Raw genomic sequence first — 9169 nt, forward strand, 5'->3', positions numbered from 1 at the left:
ACAGGTATTATGGTATAATACCACTTAATTATTAATACTAGATTTACGGAAGCCGTCAATTTGACCGATGTCAGATTCCATATTTAAAATTGCAGAACGCGTAAATATTATTTTGTAACAATTTATGTTGAATTTGTTTGATGCAATGGTACGAATGCATATTCTAATTAAAAGAAAAATCGTATTTTAAGGTAACCGTCAAAATGAAAGGTATCAATAAATATACGTGCGATCAATGCCCGTAAATCTAGTGTTAAAGTGTCGATTGCTCAGAAAATTTAATATTGGCTAAAAAATTGTGTTACAGGTCGCCATTAGCGGTTCCAAAAATGGTATTATCGAAATTTTTGTGTACTTTTGTGGTTTGTGTATACAGGGTTTTCGACTACCCCTGGGGAAATTGTAATGGGAGATTCTAGAGGCCAAAAGAAGATGGAAATCAAGAATACTAATTTGTTAATGGAGGCTTCGTTAAAAAGTTAACAAAATTAAATAAAAAAAATTTCAAATCATTCTGAAAAAATTATTTTTGGTTGCGGGGCTCAATTACAATCATTTTTGGTGGATACATATACCCTTGAAATCCTCCCCACTTTCGAGAAAAAAATTCGAGTAGATAATGAAATTAAAAAATGTCAAATCATACTAAAATAATTATATGTAGTTACAGGGGTCTATTACAAGCATTTTTGGTGAATAAATATACCCCGAAATCCTACGCACTTTCAAGAAAAAAATTCTTTACCGAAAATCTAATGTGAGGCCAGAAATAATTCCCTGAAATTTCATGCATATCTTTAAAACGTCAAAACTTCTGAACGGATTGAAGGATTTTAATGTTTAAAAAAGCAATTAACGCGTATTTTAGTAGAGAATATGTAGAAATTCCAAAAATATTGGAAAAGTTGCTCCTTGATCCCGTAAACCCCATAAAAGTGGTCTAATTTTTAAACGGCCATAACTCCTACAATAGTAAAGGTATCTCATTAAAATTTTTTTCTGAAGCAGAGCCCATGGGCACTTACAAAAAAGTGTTAGACAATTTTTCTATACGGTGTCAAACAAAATTATTAAAAATTAAAAACGAATTTTTAAGAAAAATCGACGGGGGTTAGGTGCCCAAAATTTTAAGCAAAAAAAAAAATTTCAAATCGTTCTGAAAAAATTATTTTCGGTTGCGAGGGTCAATTACAATCATTTTTGGTGAATAGACATACCCTCAAATTCCTACCTACTTTGGAGAAAAAAATTCGTGAAAGTGTGAAATTTTTTGACAAAATTAAAAATTTCAAATCGTTTTGGAAAAATTATTTTCGGTTGCGGGGATCAATTACGATAATTTTTGGCGAATAGAGCTACTCGCCAAATCCTACCCACTTTCTAAAAATAAATTCACTACGGGCGAAGATTTAAACATTAATAACTTTTTAACGAAGCCTCCATCAACAAATTAGTATTCTTGATTTCCGTCTTATTTTGACCTCTAGAATCTCCCATTAAAATTTTTCCCAGGAGTGGCCGAATACCCTGTACAGATGAAAAACCAAATGCATTCCAGAATCCTGTTGAGTATTGCTATTCTGTTGAAAATGAACCAAGATGCCATACTTGTGGTGACATGGCAATAATTAAATGCGCATGGTGTAAGAAATCTTTATGTTTCAAACATTTTTTCGACGAGTACCACTATTATCGAAACTACATAGAGTAATTGCTATACACACTGTATGTATTTATAATTTATAAATCGCTCCACCTTTGCCACGATGTCATAGGTGGGTAATAAAAACGATTAATCTTTTCATTGCTGTTAACACTAGGTTTACGGTACGCGTCAATTTGACGCATTCAGATTCTAAACTTAACGTTATAGGACTCATAAATATTATTTATTAGCAATTTATGTTGAATTGAATTGATGTAACGATATGGATGTATACTCTAATTAAAAGAAGAAACTGCATTTCAATGCAACTGTCAACGTAGCGAATTATAATAAAAATATGCGCAACGAGTGTCCGTAAACCTAGTGTTAAGAAACTTGTTACTGTTAATGTTACTTGTTACTTGTTACTGTATAATTTAGTGCAAGCCTACTTCATTAAAATCAAAGCTAGAACGGCTACTAGCATAGTGGATGTACGTGCAAGATGTAAATCATCAAAATCTGCAAAACTGTAAGAGGCAATTTTAAAATATTACATACCAATGGATTTGGAATAAAATGCTCGTTATTTTTTGTCATTATGAAAATTTCAATAAAATGAAAAATTAAGTTAATAAATTTTTGTTTGTTATAAACAAATTGTATTTTGTTAAATTCTTTAACACCATGCTATTGTATATAAGAAACCATTAACCTCGCCCATTAACAATTTTTTCATATGTCTATCCGTTTTCGAGATAGCCGTTTCGAGCCAAAACTTCAAGGGGTGGTTTCACCCCTTAAACTCGAATTACCGCAGCTCAAAAAAAATACGTGTCGATTATTTTTGGCTGCTTTATAAGTGTACGAAGTTTCACCAAAATCAAAGCCGGACCGTTCGCGAAGGTTCCTTGTCAGAATCGTACAGTTTTCATTGCGTTAAAAAATAAAAGAATTCTTGTAATTTGTCAAAAAATCGTGGAAACCATTTGATTACACCGATTTGCAATAAATAAAAGAAGTTTACTATGATTCACTTCCGAAATAGTTTTTCCCTTTAAATTATTATTATTATTAAATTATGCGAGATTTGTAGCCAAAGGAAGACACTAAATCCAAAAAATAATGTTTATTGTGAACAAGTGATTCGATTTTTAACGTTTTTTTAAAATTCGATGTAACTTTAAGTGAGAACTTTCAATTTCACTGTTTTACTACAACACATTGTACAATACGTTATAAATTAGAATTGTCAAATTATGTTATCGCCGGATTTACAAAAACTTCTTTCAAATTTCTCCCTAGTTCATTCATTGTTCGAAATGAATTTCTTCAAAATATCTCATCGTATACTTTTTTTCGGTCTCCATTATGCAGCTTTTGGAATTCTCATTTCTTTTCTTCAGCGTTTGATAATCGCATCATAGATCGTTCGGTGTGCGTTCGAGGTTGGAATTTATTTTTCTCAAGGTATAAAGCTCGTTCTTTAAAGCGGCTTTTTCAGACTCCAGTTGATTTAATTTAGTTCCAGCTATGTCCAGTCGCGCTCTTAACGACTCCTTTTCATCCCTCAGTTTCGTCAATTCCGTTTTCAAAGCTCGTATTTCTTCCAACGCGTTCCAATGCTCGTTCCTTCTTGTCTCGTCTTCCGCGAAATTAGCAACGTACTTGCATCTCAGAGTATTCAATTCCATCTTCAAGGCGACATTTTCAATTTTTAGCTTGTTCATGATTTCCAGCAGTTTCTCTATTTCCGTCTCCACTTTCGTTTCTGCCGATGATCCACAGTAACGTACATTTCTTTGGTCGATGCACGCTAACACACCTACGGCGTTGCCGGGATATTGACCCGAGTAGCTGTTAATCTCTTTGTAACAAAGATTCATGATAGGCATAATTGCAGTCTCGATCCTCTCGTTCTGCGCGAACTCCATCTTTTGTCTCAGAAACTCCTCCTTCGCGCGTAACAACTTCATTTTCATTTCAATGTTCTGGTTTCTCAAATTGACCAGTTCGAATTTCAAAGCTTCGTTCTCTACTATCAGCTTCTTCAGCTCGTCCCTCGCGTTCTTTGTCTTCGATTTGTCGCTGATGCGTTTCTCGAATTTCGGGTTTTCGCACATTTGATCACCGTGCTCGTTCAAAATAATTTCGTCGACTATCGCGGCTCTCTCTTTCTCCGCTTTCGGTATCCCGGATTGCAGACTGGCCACATACTCGCGATACAACATTTGCTTTTCTTTCTCTAGCGCAGAATTCGTCGTCTCGAAAATTTTCAATTGATTCTCAAGAACCCTGTACTCGCTGTGGATCTCGTTCAGCTTCGTTTTCAGCTCTCCCGTCGATTTTTCTAGCGTCTCGTTCATTTTCTTCGTCCCATCGAGGGCGTCGAGCAAAGACGCGTTCTCCGTTCTCGCTTTCTCGTACTCCATCCGCAATTTATTCAGTTCGATGACAGAATATTCGTTCTCCTTTTTAACTTTATTCAGCTGATCCTTCGTAGAGACGTTCTCCCGGTCGAGCTCGTTAATACGCGTCACGAGGTCGTTCTTCTCCTTCAGAAGTGCTTGCACGCGGTCCTCGAAGCCGGCATTTTCCAAAGCCAAGGCATCCAAATTGCAATGATACTTGGAATTTTCAGATTCCAGAACTTTTATTTTATCCCCGGCTCCGTCCAATTGCATTCGCGTGTCCTTCAACTTGGTCGTTAGATCGTTCGTGTTTATTTCGAAGTTTCTAATCTCTTCTCGTAGAACATTGCGTTCGAACTTCCATTCGTTAACTTCGTCCTCTAGCTTCGAATATTTGGCGTTCGCGTTTTCCAAAGAGTTCTTCAACAATTCCTTTTCCGTCCTCGAATCCGTCAATTCTATTCTTAATTGCTCCATCTTATTCTCCAGATTGACCCTTTCGTCGTTCAACTTATCGTTGTCCGACGCTAATCTCGTCAGTTCTTTTAATTTTTCCTCGGCGGTAGTTTTCTCAACGCCCAGTTGATACAGAAGCATCTCTTTTTTCGATTCCAAGCGCGAAATGCTCGCTTCCATTCTAGCTTTGTCATCGGAGAAATGATCAAATTTGGCTTTCAGATCGATGATTTCACAGTTTGCGTTATTTAAGCTCTTCCTCGACGTTTCTAAATCTGCTTTCAGTTGCTGTAGCCGAGCATCGTTGTCTTCGGACGATTCTCTTGGGCGTTCGAAACGTTCGAGATTATTTAGTTTACTCAACAACTTTATTTTTTCCTTAGAAACAACCTGAAGATTTCTCCCTATATCCATAATTTTCGCATTCAACGTCTTTTCCATGGCGTCCTTTTCGGTAATCGCCAGCTTAATTTCATCGTTCCTTCTCTGCAAAGTGTCTCGCAATCTTCCCGTTTCCTTCAACAACCCTTCTTTATCGGCCTGAAGATTTTGTAACTTTTTCCTCGTTAGATTCGCTTCATTTTTAACGTGACGCAGTTGTTCCAGCTCTCTCTTGGTACTTTCATGTTCGCGTTGAAGCTCCGACATCCTTTCTTCCATTTTCTCCGTTCGCCCCTTCAACGTTTTATTCTCATCCGTCATTGTGTCGACTTTTCTTCGTGTATCTTTTAGTTCTTTGGCCCTCTGTTTGTGCAACGTTTCCGCGTCCTGTAATTTCTGCCTCCAAACGTTCGCTCGTTCGTCTTTCTCGCTCGATTCCACTTTCAATCGAACGATTGATTCCTCCAGTTGATCGATTCTGGCGAACAGACTCAAACTATCGTCAGACGCGACGATCACTTCTAACTGTTTGATCCCACGGCACATTTTATCAACAAAATCTTCCAATTTTTTAATGTCCTTCCCTTCGTTCGATCCTTTCATCGTTATCCTCGTCTTCTCGACGATCGTTTGTAGCTCCTCTATTTTGTTCAGATACTTTTTACCTTTGACCCCGCCAAACTTGGAATGTCTCGTTACACGATCATCCTTCAATTTATAAATCTCGATGTCGATCTCTTTCAACGTAAATTCCAAAATGGAAATCTGATTTACGTACTCGTACTCTGTCGTGTTTTCGAAATCCATGGAAGAAATGGAGACTGTGGATTTTGACAGCTCAACGTGCAGTTGTTTCAAAGTTAGGCGCAGCTCGATGATTCTTTTTATGTAACTTAAACAATCAGGATCGCCAGCGGCAAGCATAGCCTCGTGATCGTTTCTCAGCTTGATCCTCAAGTCGTTCACCAGTCGTTCAGCGTTCTTTACATTATTCTGATAATCTGAACTCTTGTCCAACAGTTTGTCTCGTAAATTAACTTTGAACGTACGCAGCTCAGACTTTAATTGTTTCGTTAAATTATCCAATTCGACGATCCTCTCTCTGTAATCCACGACGTTGCCATTCTTCGATCGCAGCATCGCGTTCAACTTGTCGATCTTCTGGTACAAATTGTCATTGCTCGATCTGGACGCGTACAACTGTTTGCTAACGTTTACGAGCTCCTCGGATAAATTCGCCATCGTCTCGGCAACTTTATTCACTATGTCGGTGAATATAATCTCCATGGTGTGGTCGACCATCATAAAGTGTTTCAATTTACACTTTAAACGTTCGATTTCCGAACTGTGCTCGTGCCCTTCTTCGACCTCTTTCAACCGACTTTGCAAATAGAGAATCTCGTTGTTCAAGCGTTCCTTCTCGACGAAGAGATCCTGCTTGTCCGATTCCCAAGCGTTAGGCGCGACAGGGTCCTCTTCGATCACGAGCGTTTTAATGTCAGCGATCTCTTTTCTCAGCGACTGATTTTCTGCTCTCAGTTGTTTGATCTCCGCTCTCTGATGTTCGATCAACGGGTCAGCGTGCAGAGTGTCGTCCGTTTCTCGTCCGGCGACCCGCAAAGCCAACTTTAGTCGCCAGATATTGGACCTCAGCTTCACGCGATCGTCACGCCAGTTCCTCATCTGCTTCATTATGCTGTTCAGCCTGCACAACGTGGCAGCGGTGACATCCGCCATTTTCTCTTTGTACGCGTCGTTATCAGCGCCGATTGGCAGGCAATTGCCGGGATATTTCTCTTCCATAATTGTTCTTTGAGTATCAATACGGCGAATAGCAACCAAATGGAAATTCTCGACTAATATTAACAGAAATTTTTTAATTGGTCGGATTGTTCAAACTGGAAGTTACAGAAAATTGTATACCTTTATATTTTTTAGTAGTCAACGTTGCTTATCAATTAACATCGACTTACCCAATCACCACTATTATTTCCAAAAAATTATCCACGACAATTGGATATTTTTGTAAGAAATTTAGAAGAAAACGAAAATACTTTCACCCATCTGTTGTTACAGATTATAAACGTGTTCTGAAAATATCTTTTTCGATAAGAGAAATTACAAATGTATTTGTGTCAATTACTGTGTTATGGTGTTATACAAATCACAAATACAGGGTGTTTGGCCATCCCTGGGAAAAATTTTAATAGGGGATTCTAGAGGCTAAACTAAGACGGAAATCAAGAATATCAATTTCTTGACTGAGCCTTCGTTAAAAAGTTATTAACAATTAAATTCAAAAATTTCAAATCGTTTTGGAAAAATTATTTTCGGTTACGGGGGTTAATTATAATCATTTTTGGTCATTACACGTACCCCCGAAATCCTACCCACTTTCTAGAAATAAATTCGAGAAGGTGTGAAATTTCTCGACGAAAGAAAAAAATTTCAAATCGTTTTGGAAAAATTATTTTCGGTTGCGGGGGTGAATTACAATTATTTTTGGTGAATAGACATACCCCCGAAATCTTGCGCATTTTCTAGAAAAAAATTCAGTACAAGTGGAACTTTAAAAGTTAATAACTTTTTAACGAAGCCTCCATCAACAAATTTGTATTCTTGATTTTCGTCTTATTTTGGCCTCTAAAATCTCCCATTAAAACTTTTCCCAGGGGTGGCTGAACATTCTATATAATATTAATGAATATTATTTTTATTACAAGACATATTTTATAATAAATAGACGAATAGTGTAATGTAATTGTTTAGACCTATCGTACAAACCTTTGAAGAGCATTTTATACAAGTTTATTCCTCAATATAAATTTAAACGTTACATTTAATACAGACTTCTTAAAAATACTTAGTCATTTAGCGCACATTTTTGCTTTTAATTTCTCAACTTTTTACAAATTTTCTATTTTCCCGAGTTACTTCATATTATTATAATAAATTTTTCTATCGAACGAAGGTTAAATCTTAAGGTTATGACGTGAACATTTTACGAATATTTTCACATTCGTCATGGGAAATAGAAATGCTCTTCTCTGTCATTTGTTTAGAACGAATTAAATAAATTATGATATATATATTTTTTTGTATTTCTCAATTATCTCAAAAACTAAACTAGACCCACGATTTTTTCAGAGCAAAAAATTGTTCAAAGTAATATTTTTCCTAGATATATTTAAAAATCATCAAAATTGATAAGGAAGTAAATTTTTTCGAAACATGAAATTTATTATAGAATAAGTTCGATACAATCGATCTTCATCGATGTTCAAAATTGTATGGCAATAAAAGTGTGATTACCGTGACGAAATAAACAATTTCAACCTCGAGTTGGTCGAATAAATTTTCAGTCCTTTTATGGTCAGTTTTATTTTTAGGTGCGTCGGACGTTCTGTAATCGGTTTAGGGTAATAAATTGAATAGATTATTGAATCAGTGATATTGGTAGAGAAAGAAAAATAAAGGGAAGGTAATTATAGTCGGATAACCTGTAAAATATGACCTATCTAATTAGTAGCTGAAATACAAATCGAAGGGATTGCAGAATAAAGTAAGGAAATTATATAAATTACAGTTACGAACCGTACTAATTATTTGTATTTTACTGAAAATAGAATGTTTTATTGTGTTAACACTATATTTAAGGACATTAATTGTACATATTTTGATCGTAATTCATGTTGACGGTTGCATTAAAATGCGATTTTTATTTTAATTATGATCTATACACAGGGTGTTCGGCCACCCCTGTGAAAAATTGTAATGGGAGGTTCTAGAGGCTAAAATAAGACGAAAATCAAGGATACTAATTTGTTGATTGCGGCTTCGTTAAAAAGTTATAGAAACATTTCCGGCCACACAGTATATTTTCAGTAAAGAATTTTTTTCTCAAAAGTACGTAGGATTTCGGGGATATGTGTATTCATCAAAAATGATTGTAATTGACGCCCGGTACCAAAAATAATTTTTCCAGAATGATTTAAAATTTTTCAATTATGTCGAGTTCATCTGCTCGAATTTTTTTCTTGAAAGTGCGCAGAAATTCGGGGGTGTGTCTATTCACCGAAAATGATTGTAATTGGCCCCTGCAATCGAAAATAATTTTTTCAGAGTGATTTGAAATTTTTTTTTTCGTCGAATTTAGCCACCCTTGTCGATTTTTCTTCAACATTCGTTTTTGACTTTTAATAATTTTGTTTGACGCCCCACAGAAGAGTTGTCTAATACTTTTTTGTAGATACCTATGAATTCTACTTCGGGAAAA

This window comes from Colletes latitarsis, chromosome 14, assembly GCF_051014445.1.
Source record: "Colletes latitarsis isolate SP2378_abdomen chromosome 14, iyColLati1, whole genome shotgun sequence".
NCBI lineage: Eukaryota > Metazoa > Arthropoda > Insecta > Hymenoptera > Colletidae > Colletes > Colletes latitarsis.